Source organism: Dermochelys coriacea, chromosome 3 (assembly GCF_009764565.3).
Source record: "Dermochelys coriacea isolate rDerCor1 chromosome 3, rDerCor1.pri.v4, whole genome shotgun sequence".
Lineage (NCBI taxonomy): Eukaryota > Metazoa > Chordata > Testudines > Dermochelyidae > Dermochelys > Dermochelys coriacea.
This window is the reverse complement of record NC_050070.1, coordinates 39,428,364-39,443,376: the sequence shown is the minus strand read 5'-3', so window position 1 is coordinate 39,443,376 and position 15,013 is coordinate 39,428,364. Positions and strand designations below refer to the sequence as shown.

Below are 15,013 nucleotides of genomic sequence, written 5' to 3'. Positions count from 1 at the left end.
GGTTGGGGCATAGGTGCTGACTCCGTGGGTGCTCTGGGGCTGGAGCACCCATGGGGAAGAATTAGTGGGTGCTCTGCACCCACTGGCAGCCATGCTCCCCTTCTTACACTTAGAATCATAGAATCATAGAATCATAGAATATCAGGGTTGGAAGGGACCCCAGAAGGTCATCTAGTCCAACCCCCTGCTCAAAGCAGGACCAAGTCCCAGTTAAATCATCCCAGCCAGGGCTTTGTCAAGCCTGATCTTAAAAACCTCTAAGGAAGGAGATTCTACCACCTCCCTAGGTAACGCATTCCAGTGTTTCACCACCCTCTTAGTGAAAAAGTTTTTCCTAATATCCAATCTAAACCTCCCCCATTGCAACTTGAGACCATTACTCCTCGTTCTGTCATCTGCTACCATTGAGAACAGTCTAGAGCCATCCTCTTTGAAACCCCGTTTCAGGTAGTTGAAAGCAGCTATCAAATCCCCCCTCATTCTTCTCTTCTGCAGACTAAACAATCCCAGCTCCCTCAGCCTCTCCTCATAAGTCATGTGCTCTAGACCCCTAATCATTTTTGTTGCCCTTCGTTGTACTCTTTCCAATTTATCCACATCCTTCCTGTAGTGTGGGGCCCAAAACTGGACACAGTACTCCAGATGAGGCCTCACCAGTGTCGAATAGAGGGGAACGATCACGTCCCTCGATCTGCTCGCTATGCCCCTACTTATACAACCCAAAATGCCATTGGCCTTCTTGGCAACAAGGGCACACTGCTGACTCATATCCAGCTTCTCGTCCACTGTCACCCCTAGGTCCTTTTCCGCAGAACTGCTGCCGAGCCATTCGGTCCCTAGTCTGTAGCGGTGCATTGGATTCTTCCATCCTAAGTGCAGGACCCTGCATTTATCCTTATTGAACCTCATTAGATTTCTTTTGGCCCAATCCTCCAATTTGTCTAGGTCCTTCTGTATCCTATCCCTCCCCTCCAGCGTATCTACCACTCCTCCCAGTTTAGTATCATCCGCAAATTTGCTGAGAGTGCAATCCACACCATCCTCCAGATCATTTATGAAGATATTGAACAAAACGGGCCCCAGGACCGACCCCTGGGGCACTCCACTTGACACCGGCTGCCAACTAGACATGGAGCCATTGATCACTACCCGTTGAGCCCGACAATCTAGCCAGCTTTCTACCCACCTTATAGTGCATTCATCCAGCCCATACTTCCTTAACTTGCTGACAAGAATGCTGTGGGAGACCGTGTCAAAAGCTTTGCTAAAGTCAAGAAACAATACATCCACTGCTTTCCCTTCATCCACAGAACCAGTAATCTCATCATAAAAGGCGATTAGATTAGTCAGGCATGACCTTCCCTTGGTGAATCCATGCTGACTGTTCCTGATCACTTTCCTCTCCTCTAAGTGCTTCAGGATTGATTCTTTGAGGACCTGCTCCATGATTTTTCCAGGGACTGAGGTGAGGCTGACCGGCCTGTAGTTCCCAGGATCCTCCTTCTTCCCTTTTTTAAAGATGGGCACTACATTAGCCTTTTTCCAGTCATCCGGGACTTCCCCCGTTCGCCACGAGTTTTCAAAGATAATGGCCAAGGGCTCTGCAATCACAGCCGCCAATTCCTTCAGCACTCTCGGATGCAATTCGTCCGGCCCCATGGACTTGTGCACGTCCAGCTTTTCTAAATAGTCCCTAACCACCTCTATCTCTACAGAGGGCTGGCCATCTCTTCCCCATTTTGTGTTGCCCAGCACAGCAGTCTGGGAGCTGACCTTGTTAGTGAAAACAGAGGCAAAAAAAGCATTGAGTACATTAGCTTTTTCCACATCCTCTGTCACTAGCTTGCCTCCCTCATTCAGTAAGGGGCCCACACCTTCCTTGGCTTTCTTCTTGTTGCCAACATACCTGAAGAAACCCTTCTTGTTACTCTTGACATCTCTTGCTAGCTGCAGCTCCAGGTGCGATTTGGCCCTCCTGATATCTTTCCTACATGCCCGAGCAATATTTTTATACTCTTCCCTGGTCATATGTCCAACCTTCCACTTCTTGTAAGCTTCTTTTTTATGTTTAAGATCCGCTAGGATTTCACCATTAAGCCAAGCTGGTCGCCTGCCATATTTACTATTCTTTCGACTTCTTCCAAAGCAGAATTTTTCTGCCTCCCACCCTTCCCACAAAACAATTTGTATTTTTGACTTTGTCCCAATTCAGGATGGAAAAACTTTCTAAAACGCAAACTGCTTCATAAGAATAGCTTTTCATTTTCTGGCTGACTCTAAAGAGAGACAGTATGGCCTAGCGAACAGAGCACTAGAATGGAACTCAGGGAATCTGGCTCAGTCACTGGCCTGCTGCATGTACTTGGACAAGTCACATCACTGCTCTGTGCCTCATTTTCCCCATCGTAAAATGGGGATGATGATACCAAGCTCTTTTGTAAAATGCTTTGAGATCCACTGATAAGTGCTATATAAGAACTAGGTGGTATTATTATTTCTAGGAATATCTCCATTTTGACATATTGAGCATCCAATGAAGACAATCAAATGTAATCTATTATTATAAACAAAGTCCAGAAAAGAGTTGCTACATTAAAGGAAACTTCTGCTGAATGTCAGAGATTTTCATTAAAACAGGGGGAATGTATCAGTTATTTATACTTACAAACACCAGCAATTTGTGGGAATAGTGCTTTTTTATTAATTTCTGGCTAATTATTTTAAAGCTAAATGTATTATTTTCAGCTCCTTTTCCATAGCTGAGTATAACAGGGATGGGAAGAGAGCACAAAGGAAAAAGAGAAAACAATTAAAAATTTGGCACAGCAATAGAAATTTGGCACATACAGTGCTGTCAGCTACCAGAAGGGAGTTAAAAACTTCGTCCCCTTCTGCCCCCTCCCACTCCCTTCTGGAAAAAATGAATCAGATGAAGCCATGAAGAAGATGTATATGTGTGTATATGTAAGACTCCTGCAAAGACCTGTGTGTGGAACTTGCAGGAAAGCATCCCTGTTCCTGACAACACTTAAGTACTTGCTTAAGTCCCACTGAAACCTGAATAGGGATGGAATTAAGCATGAGCATAAATGCTTTGCTAAACTGAGGCTGCCATATGGTGAATTAATCACATACATAAGTCTTTGTAGGACTTGGACCTCACTGACATCTGGGTGTTATTGTAAGTCTTGTTCTTCCTCTTTTTTGTGCTGTGTGTAGGGTGACCAGGTGTCCCGATTTTATAGGGACAATCCCGATTTTGGGGACTTTTTCTTATATAGGCACCTATTATCCCCTACCCCGTTCCGATTTTTAACACTTGCTATCTGGTCACCCTAATTGTGTGAGACCCTCACTTGTTGCTCCATGACTGAATTTAGGCTGTCAGTTATTTGGGAGCTACCCTCCTCTGCACCAGCCTGATAGCTGATTGTCAGGGGAATTTTACCCCAGGGGAAGTGGCACTACTATTGCATCCCCCTGTTCTCACCTGTGAAATCTGTATAGTATAGGGTAAAAGCACAAAAAGACCAAATTTCACAGAGGGAGACCAGATTTCACATTCCGTGATGTGTTTTTCATGGCTGTGAATTTGGTAGAGCCCTACTCATAGGATTCTTATTGATGTCAGCAGGGATGCTATGAATGGGCTGAGAGCAAGATATGCCCGATAAGTTGTATGGCACTTTCGGGAACTTGCAGATGAAAGGTACTCACAGTTTCAATCTGGCAAAGCACTCAAGTGCATGCTTAATTTTAGTGCACGCTTAATTTTAAGCAGGTGAATAGCCCCAGTGACTTTGGTGGAAAAACTCATGTGCTGAAAGTTAAGTTTGAGGGTAAGTGCTTTGCTGGATCAGGGCCTGAATGTAAGACAATAATTAATAGTTTTTATCTATTAGAAAGCCTGTAGGTCTGAAGAAAAGGGAAGCCCATTCAGCCTTCCATCCCTAACATGACTGCTACTTAACTAGTTTGGGGGCAACAGTTAATTACTGTTGAAGATAGAAAATTATCCTCTGTTTTCAGTAAAAGCATGTTTCCCCGTTTTGTTTTCCTCACTCACTTTGGGACATTTCATGCTACTGTTTTGTATTTGTCTTACCTACCATCAGGGCTTTCCCATTTGTTTTTTCTCTCTTGTCTCACCGTTCTGGGAGTTGGAGTTGAAAGGAAGCAGAAGCTCTTTGAGGTCACAGCACATTGCATTAGTGAGACATGCAGCTCCCCCCCGCTTCCACCCGCCCTTTCTGAGATGAGTGATAACATCAACAGGACCCTTGTTCCTTGCTGTGTTCCATGTGTTCTCTCATCTTCTCTCTGCCTGTCACTAGTTTAATTCCACATGCACCAGTGAACAGCAGCCACTGATGCTTGATCTAACCATTACATAAAAATAAAGGCTGTAACTTGAGCTTCCTGCAAACATACATTTTTAACTTTCCAGCTAGTCCAGCACATCTCCTCACGTTTCACATTATCAGTGAGCTGTACTGAACCAAGCAGGCCGTTTGCTCTAATCTCTGTGCAGCCTGCTGCCCTGTGTTATCAATGGCAAGGGTTTATATTGGAAGTTACTGCCCAGTAACTAAGCATGAGGTACTGGTACCTTGTGTAAGAAATATCATGTCTGCACTAGGTATTCAGTGTTAATATGGGCTTGTATGATCTCTCCTGTGCACAAATGTGCAGACAAGACCCAGTTAATGGAAGAATTCCAACCTCTATCGGATCCTGCAGTCCACAGCTCTCCCTCTGCTCAGGGCAAATCTACACTACAGTACTACACGGGTGCAGCCGCACTGATGCAGCTGCATGGTTGTAGAGCATCTGGTGAAGATGTACTATGCCGACAGGAGAGCGCTCTCCCATCGGCATAATTACTCCAGCTTGGTGAGAAGCTGAATGCATCCAATGAAGTGAGCTGTAGCTCATGAAAGCTTATGCTCAAATAAATTTGTTAGTCTCTAAGGTGCCACAAGTACTCCTTTTCTGTTGGCAGGAGAGTGTTTCCAGTTGACATCACGCTGGTGTGGACAGCGCAAAACTTGTGTCACTTGGGGTGGGAGGGTGACTTTTTCACACCCCTCAGTGACGTAAATTATATTGACTTAGGCTGTAGTGTAGATCTGCCCTATTCGAGTGACACTGCTGGATGGGGGCTAGCAGGGACAGAGCCAGAGAAAGGAGAGAGAACCAGGATGCTCAGCTGCCCAGAGGGACTTCCTCGCTTAGCCACAGCCTCTGTTGCAGCCTCCACCCTACACCATAGTAGCAAGATATGGCTGGTAGCCAGGATGCCCTGAAGTTGTAACTTCCTCATTGCCCAGTGCTGAGCTTTTCTGTGGAAAGGAGTCAGATTACTCAGCAGGAGTTAACACCTGCCTCATTAACCCCCAGACCATCCTGGGAGGGGAAGGAAAGAAGAAACACTGTGAAAAGGGAGGTAGGAGGAGAAGGAAAGAAAACATACCCACCCACCCACACAGAAAGAAGGAAAACACACACGCTGCACTGGGGAGGCTGTGAGAACTCTGTTCTTTTGGATAGGTTTCAGAGTAGCAGCCGTGTTAGTCTGTATTCACAAAAAGAAAAGGAGTACTTGTGGCACCTTAGAGACTAACAAATTTATTTGAGCATAAGCTTTCATGAGCTACAGCTCACTTCATCGGATGCATCCTATGAAGTGAGCTGTAGCTCACGAAACTTATGTTCAAATAAATTTGTTAGTCTGTAAGGTGCCACAAGTACTCCTGTTCTTTTGGATACATGCTCAATATTATCCTTAATTGCCTAACACAGAGACCCCATGGTGCCAAGTACCTTAAAGCTAAGATAGATAGACTGCATGTTGGAGGTGGCACATGCCCACTACAGTGGCTGTTTCCATACTCATTGCCCGGTCTGTTTTTTCCATGTAGTCCCTGGACTGCCTGGATATTTAGCGAAGGGACAGAAGTGGCTTTGTGAATGGGCACCATCACATATTTCCCCTGGTCAGGGCCTTACCATGGTTTTCTCATCAAGTTCCCCCCCCCCGCACTGCACAGCTAAGGGGGAAAATATGGGCCTGTGTGTAAAAGTCATCATATTATACAAAGCACCTGAATATGGTGCAGTCTGACAAAATGCACTGGCTTCTATGCAAGTTGAATGGAACTGTGGATATTCCTATTGCAAGATGCAGCTGCCTTATCAATTTCCTGGTTCTAAGAGCCTCAGTCAGATGCCTCAGGTAAGGCAATGGCCTATTTAAAATACCACATTAAAAATTGATGAATTTCATATCCCTCTGACTTTTGGAAGAAAAAAATATTTCACAAGCAAAATGCAAATTTCATAAATGGTTGATCCAGCTTTTGCAGAAGGGGCTTTGGCAAAGGACTGAGAGATCCGTCCTTATTTTAAACAAATAAGGGCACCCAGAGCAAGACTGATGTTTGACCTTCAGCATATATAGTAACCCACTTAACTGGAAGGTAAAGGTATTACAATTTAGTTCTTGGGACAAAACTCTATTTAATTAGGCCACCTGGGGGATCCCTTAGGGTTTCCTTCAAATATTCTCATTACTAGCAGGGATTCTGAAACCAGTGGGGCCCAGTTCCCCCATCTTCCCAACAGAGCAGCACTACCTCCTGAAATGCTGTCTTTTTCATGTGCAGTGGCACAGACAATCAGTCATCCTGTGCAGTGATGAAATTGTTGGTAGCATTGCTTATAACGGATGGACTAATGATTGACTTTAAGTGGATGTCCACTATTGTCATTGCACTGAGAACTAAGGGATCCAAAGCCCAATGAAGTCAGAAGACCCTAAACACAAAATTCACCTTTGTGACTTTCCCTCTTAAGCTTTTTCTTTCTTATGTACACACACAAAATAGCTCCCTAAACAAACAACAAACTCTCATAAATAAATCAAGCTATTCTCCCTATTGGCTGAAAAGGAAGGAAGAAAGAGAGAACAGTATTATTTTTGTTTTTTAGCTACTTGTGAGGCAATCAGGCTCAGCTCCTTATAGGGTAATTAGGTTTCTTGCTCTCATTGCTTTCAATGGGAGTCCGTCTGCCTAAATAACTTTAAGGAACTGGCCCTCAGATGCTAGGTGATAGTGGCCATATAAGAACATAGCTAGATGGTGAGATAAATAATTTCTTTGTAACTATGCATTATGCCCACATGTACTGGAATAGATCGAGCATCTGCTAGCTATATCCAATACAGCAAGCACTCACCTAGCACATTTATCTTGAAAGCAGTTGAATTCATTCAAACTCTACCAGGATGCAGGGATCTGTCCATTAAGAACTGTTTGTAGGATCATAAAAACATAAGAACAGCAATACTGGGTCAGACCAAAGGTTCATCTAGCCCAGTATCCTGTCTTCCGATGCCAGGTGCCCCAGAGGAAATGAACAGAACAGGTAATCATCAAGTGATCCATCCCCTGTTGCCCATTCCCAGCTTCTGGCAAACAGAGGCTAGGGACACTTCAGAGCATGGTTTTGTAATCCCTTCCCCTCCTGGCTAATAGCCATTGATGGACCTGTCCTCCATGAACTTATCTAGTTCCTTTTTGAACACCGTTATAGTCTTGGCGTTCACAACATCCTCTGGCAAAGAGTTCTGCAGGTTGACTGTGCATTATGTGAAGAAATACAATTGGGCAGCGAGGTATATATTTGTATTGTGATGATGGCCCATAGATCCCTTATTCCCAAGACCCCATCAGGTTCCAGAGGAAGAGAAGTGATTGTTCATCGACATTACTATCACAATAGGGAAAAATACTGAGAGCAATGAAGGAAAAACACTAATGATTTTCAACCGAGTAATAAAAATCTTCCAAAAACTGGCAATGTCTACCCTTTGAAAATGTACCAAAGAGATGAATCGCCAAGAAAAGAGGACTGAGTTTAGAGGAGAAGTAGTGATCCAGATACAGAAGAACATGATTAGAGTATGGTTAGGGCATTATATTTTTTATGGTTATAATAATAAAAGATTATAGTTAAATAGAAACAGTGAGTGGAAATTGAACAACAGGATTTTAAATATAAATTTAGTGCACTGAATTTTTTTACCTAAAAGATTTAGATCAGAGGTTCTCAAACTGGGGGTTGGGACCTCTCAAGGGGTCACGAGGTTATTACATGGAGGATTACGAGCTGGCAGCCTCCATCCCAAACCTTGCTTTCCTTCCAGCATTTATAGTGTTAAATATATTTAAAAAGTGTTTTTAATTTATAAGGCGGGTCGCATTCAGAGGCTTGCTCTGTGAAAGGGGTCACCAGTACAAAAGTTTGAGAACCACTGATTTAGATCAACATAAAAATATCAGAATGACACTTCAGATATGGAATTTGATACAGAAAATGAGTCTAGGAACATTATTTATGGGAAAGGCCTGGTCTCCTCATGGTATACCAATTGTTACTGAGGAATCTAGAAGATAAGACTACTTTTATGCAAAAAGAGAAAAGGCTCTAAAGGAAAAGTCACTTTGGAACAATAGGAAAATATCTGGAGGAAGATCAAAACCCTATCTATTTGTGTAATCAGTAAGGAAAATTATTGCAAAATCCTGTATCAATGTACCTTGCTCCGACTAAAGAAAGAAAAATATATAAAAAGGAAGTTATATATTCTGGAATGGACGGTGGGCCTGCCCTAAGATAATTGTATTTTGGAGGAAAACAGCAAACAGAATTTTCAAGATACTAAAGACAGGCTACTCAGAGAAAATATTGGTTCTGTTAGATTACAGTTCAAAGGAGGTTGCTGACTCAGGGAAAAACCCACTGATAACTCAGTTACTACCAGCAGCCAGATAATGATAGCTCATTTTTAGAAAAGGACACATTTGGAATGGACACTGTTATAAATAGCAAAAATATTTACAATTACTTTAAAGAGCAACTTCTTTCTGCTTCTGTAACTCACTATTTTTGTTTGTCACTTCCCTTTAAGCTACAATTTTGCTCCATATTTTCTAGCTTTTCTTCAAAGGGCACAGCATAGAACTTCTAGCCCAGGGGGAGGAGATGCTAAGGTGGCTTTAAGACATTTTTGCACCCTCCATATTTGGGCCTGCAATAGCACACCCAGTGTAACTTAGTCTTGGGGACTTGGTTAAATTTTGGTAGCCTCCCAGAACTAAGATAACTGACTCTGTGGATGAGAGGAAAGCAGTGGACTTGTTATTCATTGACTTTAGCAAAGCTTTTGATACTGTCTCCCACAGTATTCTTGCCAGCAAATTAAAGAAGTATGGATTGGATGAATGGACTATACGTTGGATAGAAAGCTGTCTAGATCATCAGGCTCAATGGGTAGTGATCAATGGCTCCATGTCTAGTTGGCAGCCGGTATCAAGCGAAGTGCCCCAAGAGTCGTTCTGGGGCCAGTTTTGTTCAATATCTTCATTAATGTTCTGGAGGATGGTTTGGATTGCACCCTCAGCAAGTTTGCAGATGACACTAAACTGGGAGGAGAGGTAGATACGCTGGAGGGTAGGGATAGGATACTGAGGAACCTAGACAAATTGGAGGATTGGGCCAAAAGAAATCTGATGAGGTTCAACAAGGACAAGTGCAGAGTCCTGCACTTAGGACGAAAGAATCCCATGCACTGCTGCAGACTAGGGACCGAGTGACTAGGCAGCAGTTCTGCAGAAAAGGACCTAGGGGTTATGGTGGACAAGAAGCTAGATATGAGTCAACAGTGTGCCCTTGTTGCCAAGAAGGCTAACGGCATTTTGGGCTGTATAAGTAGGAGCATTTCCAGTAGATCGAAGGATGTGACCATTCCCCTCTATTCGGCATTGGTGAGGCCTCATCTGGAGTACTGTGTCCAGTTTTGGGCCCCACACTACAGGAAGGATGTGGAAAAATTGGAAACAGTCCAGCGCAGGGCAACGAAAATGATTAGGAGGCTGGGGCACATGACTTATGAGGAGAGGCTGAGGAAACTGGGATAATTTAGTCTGCAGAAGAGAAGAGTGAGGAGGGATTTGATAGCAGGCTTCAACTACCTGAAGGGGGTTTCCAAAGAGGATGGAGCTAGGCTGTTCTTAGTGGTGGCAGATGACAGAACAAGGAGCAATGGTCTCAAGTTGCAGTGGGGGAGGTCTAGGTTGGATATTAGGAAATACTATTTCACTAGGAGGGTGGTGAAGCACTTGAATGGGTTACCGAGGGAAGTGGTGGAATCTCCATCCTTAGAAGTTTTTAAGGCCCAGCTTGACAAAGCCTTGGCTGGGATGATTTAGTTGGGGATTGGTCCTGCTTTGAGCAGGGGGTTGGATTGGATGACCTCCTGAGGTCCCTTCCATCCCTGATATTCTATTATTCTATGAACTGCCCCATGAGCTGCAGCACTGCCAAGAATCTCTGTAGCAGTGTGTACTGTAGCCTTGCCCATGGCATACCCCTTCCCCAACCCCGCCTTTGTATATTGCCAATGCAAAGACTTCTGAGAGGATCCTTAGGAGGCAGCCTAATGGCAGTGTGCACAGTGTCCACAGCCCCACCCCAGATCCCGCACCCCCAGCTGGAGCTGGAGCTGGAGCCTCCCTGCACCCCAACCTCCTGCCACAGCCCAGAGGCCTCTCTTGTACCCCAAACCCTTCATCCCCGGTTCCACCCCAGAGCCCACACACCCAGCCAGAGCCCTCACCCTGTTCTGCACCCCAGCCCACTGCCCCAGCCTGGAGCCCCCTCCCACATTTCAAACCCCTCGACCCCATTCCTCAGCCCAGAGCCCCCTTCTGCACCCCAAAGCCCTCATCCCCGGCCTCACCCCAGAGCCCACATCCCCAGTTGGAGTCCACCTGCTCGTCCACACCCCAACCCCCTGCACCGGCCCGGCACCCCCTCCCACACCCTGATCCCCTCATTTCTGGCCTTACCCCAGAGCCCACACACCTAGTCAGAGCCCTCACCCCTCCCGTACCCCAACCCCCTGCCCCAGCCTGGTGAAAATGAGTAAATGAGGGCAGGGGAGAATGAGCGACGGAGGTAGGGGGGATGGAGTGATTGGAGGCAGGGCCTTGGAGAAGGAGTGGGCATGGACAGGGCCTCAGGGAAGGGGTGGAGCAAGGGTGTTCAGTTTTCTGTGATTAGGAAGTTGGCAACCCTAAGTGGGGGGTGAGGATCTCACTCACCCTCTGTATTTTGGTGTTTTAATGTTGGTTTATTCTTCATTGTACTTTAACTATAGTGCTGAAGTGGCATTTTGAAGGCAGGTTTTGGATTGGTTTTCAGCAGCTATAGCTTTGTGTCAGGAATCCCAAGTAGATATATGGGTATCATTTTTATACATTTATGTCTATTTTACATCAGAAATAAGAGATGCTTGGCTGTGCATTTCCCGGGTATTATTGCACTTCACAGGTGGCTTGAGGCATTCAGTCTTTGGTCCCTTACTGTGCAATGCACCCATGACATTCAGTAATTCCCTTGTAATGCCTTGCCAATGGGGTTTGATTGCTTAATTATTTTACATGCCACCCATTAATTAGATGAATCTAGTCTGTACATGCTATAGCACTGTTGGCAAAGGAATCGGCAAATGCCTGAGTATTATAGCTCATGATTAAGGGTAAGTTCTTCTTAAATGCTATTTGTGCATGTAGAAAATTTGAGGTAGAGGTAGACAGGTGACCCAAATTGCCTTGTGGGTGGTGGCTGCGGGGAATAATTAACTAAACATTAGCATTTCTAAATCACTTTTTCTCTTGGGTAGGAGTGAGTTAAAGCCGAGTCTTGCCAATTCATACAGAATCTAACTTTGCTTTGGGGTGTGGCAAGTCTGTGCATTTTCAGTTTCCCACAGAAGAGTAACAAATGACCCCGCCTTCATCTGAGCTGAGTGTGAAATAATAATAAATGGATTGGGCAACTTCCTCATGCTCAGGCAGGTGAGAACACTCATTAGTTGAGTCTGAGTTTGGATCCTGCCATGGGAAGTTTTCTCAACCTAGCTGCATATTAAAGACTTCGTAGTAGCTGCTACTACCCACACTTGGTACATCCAGGCAGAATGTACCTCTTGTGCTGCTCATTGTGTTTGGTATGTTCTCTAGGTGGGATTTTCAAAAGTGCCTAAGAGAGTTAGGTGCCTAAGTCCCACTGAATGTCAATAGGATTTAGGCTCTCAGGAGTCCTCAGTATATTTGAAAAAATTCTGGCCAGTTTTCCAGCAAAATCCTACTGAATCAGAACGGCAGCAATCTACACCCACTCAGCCCTCGCTTGGCCCCGATTTACATGACTGCACAGTGTGCAAAGCAGTGGAGAAAGAGGCCTAGTATATTATTTATTAATATTATCAGACACTTGTTAAGAATTATCAGTACAAGGTTGCTGTCTACCTGTAGCAGGATGTCTCCATGCTATTCATCATCACAAACTAGGGTGTCTCACCAACAAGTTAGAATGACAGAAAGTCTGTGTAGTTGAGAAACCTTCCTGTTAATTTTTGCATGATATTCATGACCAGTGAAAATAAGCTAAGAATGGACAATGCACATGAGGACAGTCATAGTCGGATGGCCCTGTGGTGTCTGCTTCCTATGTCTACCAGCAAGAGACAAGGCGGGTGAGGTAATATCTTTTACTGGACCAACTTCTGAGATGGTGAGTCCTCTGAGGGTGATGTATGTTTTGTTTCTTGTATTTCCTCAGGAAGTAGAAGTTGCTGTTAAGTTTTGCTTCCTTTTCTTTCATGTTGTGGAGTTTCCATTTCAGATGGCAACATTCGATATCTTAGTTGTTTGCAGTGTTGTAGCCGTGTGGACCAGAGGATATTAGAAAAGCAAGGCCAGTCATACTTCTCTGAAAAACACAAGTTTTCATCAGATGGTGACTTGTGCAGCGGGGACCAACATGGCTACCAAAATACTGCATTCACCAGCGAGAGTAACATTGGAACTGGAAAAGAGGCCACGCAGAATGGAGCCAAGATGAATGGCTTATTTATTGGCCCTGTGATCATTTTTAATAAAGATGAATACATCCACCATTAAAGAGTATATCAAGCCACCCTTTCTCTTGGCTTGTTGCCTAATTAGGAACATGTATTTCTGAATGTCATCCACATCAGTAAGTTTTGGTATTGCTGTTATGTAAACACCTACATCGACTACACACATCCCAGTGATTAATGAACTCATTAGATACTTGAGAGCTCCAAAACTGGCTGTATTTGCAATATTTATTTTAATTGCTAGTGAGAAAATGTTAATGTGGGGAAAACCCATGATAATGTAACAGGCATGTGCAACTATGGCAGCTTACCTTGCTAGTGAAATCCACTCATGAATGTCACCAAGGAGCTCTGAGGGGAATTTGCTCACATCTGGGCTAAACAAATAACTGAATGGGTGAGGAAATTGGCATGTGTCTCTTTGATGCTGCTAAGCACTGGAATAAATTGCTCAGAGGGGTTGTGGAATCGCCATTATTGGAGATTTTTAAGAGCAAGTTAGTGTCAGGGATGGGCTAGAAAATACTTAGTTCTGCCATGAGTGCAGGGATCGGACTAGATGACCTCTCAAGGTCCCTTCCAGTCCTATGATTCTATGATTCTATGAATACTTTACTTTTGGAACTACCAACAGACAGGATCTGCTTGTACCTTGAGGACTGGGAATCAACAATACAGATTCCGTCTGCAAACAGATGTGATCTCTGCCCCTTTATGGGAGGATGCTAGTACAGTGTATGATTTCCAGGAGTCCCCAACATATTTCACAGAGTGCTACATAATATTGGTAATGTTGCACTGCACAGTGAGTGTCTAGAATTGTTGGGTCTGTGTGTGTGTGTCAGAGAGAGAGAATTAACTCTGCAATTTAAGAGCAAAGAATGAATGGATTATTAATCCTTTTTGTAATTGTAATATGGGGAGGAATTTCAGAAATATCAGCAAAGGACATCAAGGCTTATCCTTATGACCTGATATATGGCATCATTTAAATTCACCAAAGCTACCTAGGGGTCATACTCTGTTCTCCCTTCTCTTTTTAAACTGTTTTTATGCACTTAGTTCCATTATTTATTGTGACATTTGTTCTTCAATCCAGCCTTTCTTTATTTAGCAAAATTCTGCATGAATATCTATCTATCTATCTATCTATCTATCTATCTATCTATCTATCTATCTATCTATCTATCTATCTATCTATCCCAATCGCTGAAGTATCTCAGCTAATAGTTTGTTTTCCCCTTATGTATTAATATGTGATATCTTCTTTTTAAATTGGCTATATGAAAAGTAATTAAAAAAATATCTCTTTGCCTGAGTTTCCCCTTCTGGAAAATAAGGATAGTAATGTTTACTTACCTCAGAAGGCTGTGGTGAGGTTTAATCCATTAATATTTGTAAGGTGTTTTGAGATCCTTGCATGGCAAATTACTATATAAGTACAGAATATTATTATTATAAAGATATTTTACTGATAACACAGCAATTACTACACATTACATCTGTTGGGAACAGAAATAACTACAGCTAATTCACCTTGCCTCTACCTCACTGTTTGCTGATAACTGTGTATTTAACATGAGTTACCACTGCACGTACAAACATTAAGACCTTGCTTTGCTGTTGCCAACCACAGGAGAGGCGGATCAGCCTCAAACAAACCCAGATTCGTGTTCCAAAGTGTTTTCCAAAGTGTATTAGTTATTTATTAACAGCCACAGTAGTTGTACATTCATATATGCAGTCACCATCTGACTTTTAAGTTAATATGAAAACTAAGGAGGTTTTCTGCTGCGAATTTCAATACAAACAAATTTATTTTTGTTGAAATTTTGTTAACAAAAACTTTAATTTTTCACCAAAATATTAAAACAAAAAAGGTTCAGTGGAAACTATCAGGTGAAAAAAACAAAACAAAACAAACAAAAAATGATTTGGAAGTACTTCATGGGAGCTGTAATTCAATTGCCTCATGTCCTCATTGTGATCTATGGGCAGGGTTCTCTGGCCAGATTACATCCT

At 43.4% G+C, this 15,013-nt stretch overlaps 1 long non-coding RNA gene across 1 annotated transcript; it reads right to left on the bottom strand.

Moving 5' to 3' along the window:
- Positions 1 to 12,300: 12,300 nt before the first annotated feature.
- Positions 12,301 to 14,439, bottom strand: LOC122459239. The gene is made up of 2 exons (XR_006279778.1): positions 14,351 to 14,439; positions 12,301 to 12,840 (listed from the first exon to the last, which is right to left on the bottom strand). It is a non-coding gene; the product is annotated as an uncharacterized LOC122459239 (long non-coding RNA).
- Between the last annotated feature and the right edge of the window lie 574 nt (positions 14,440 to 15,013).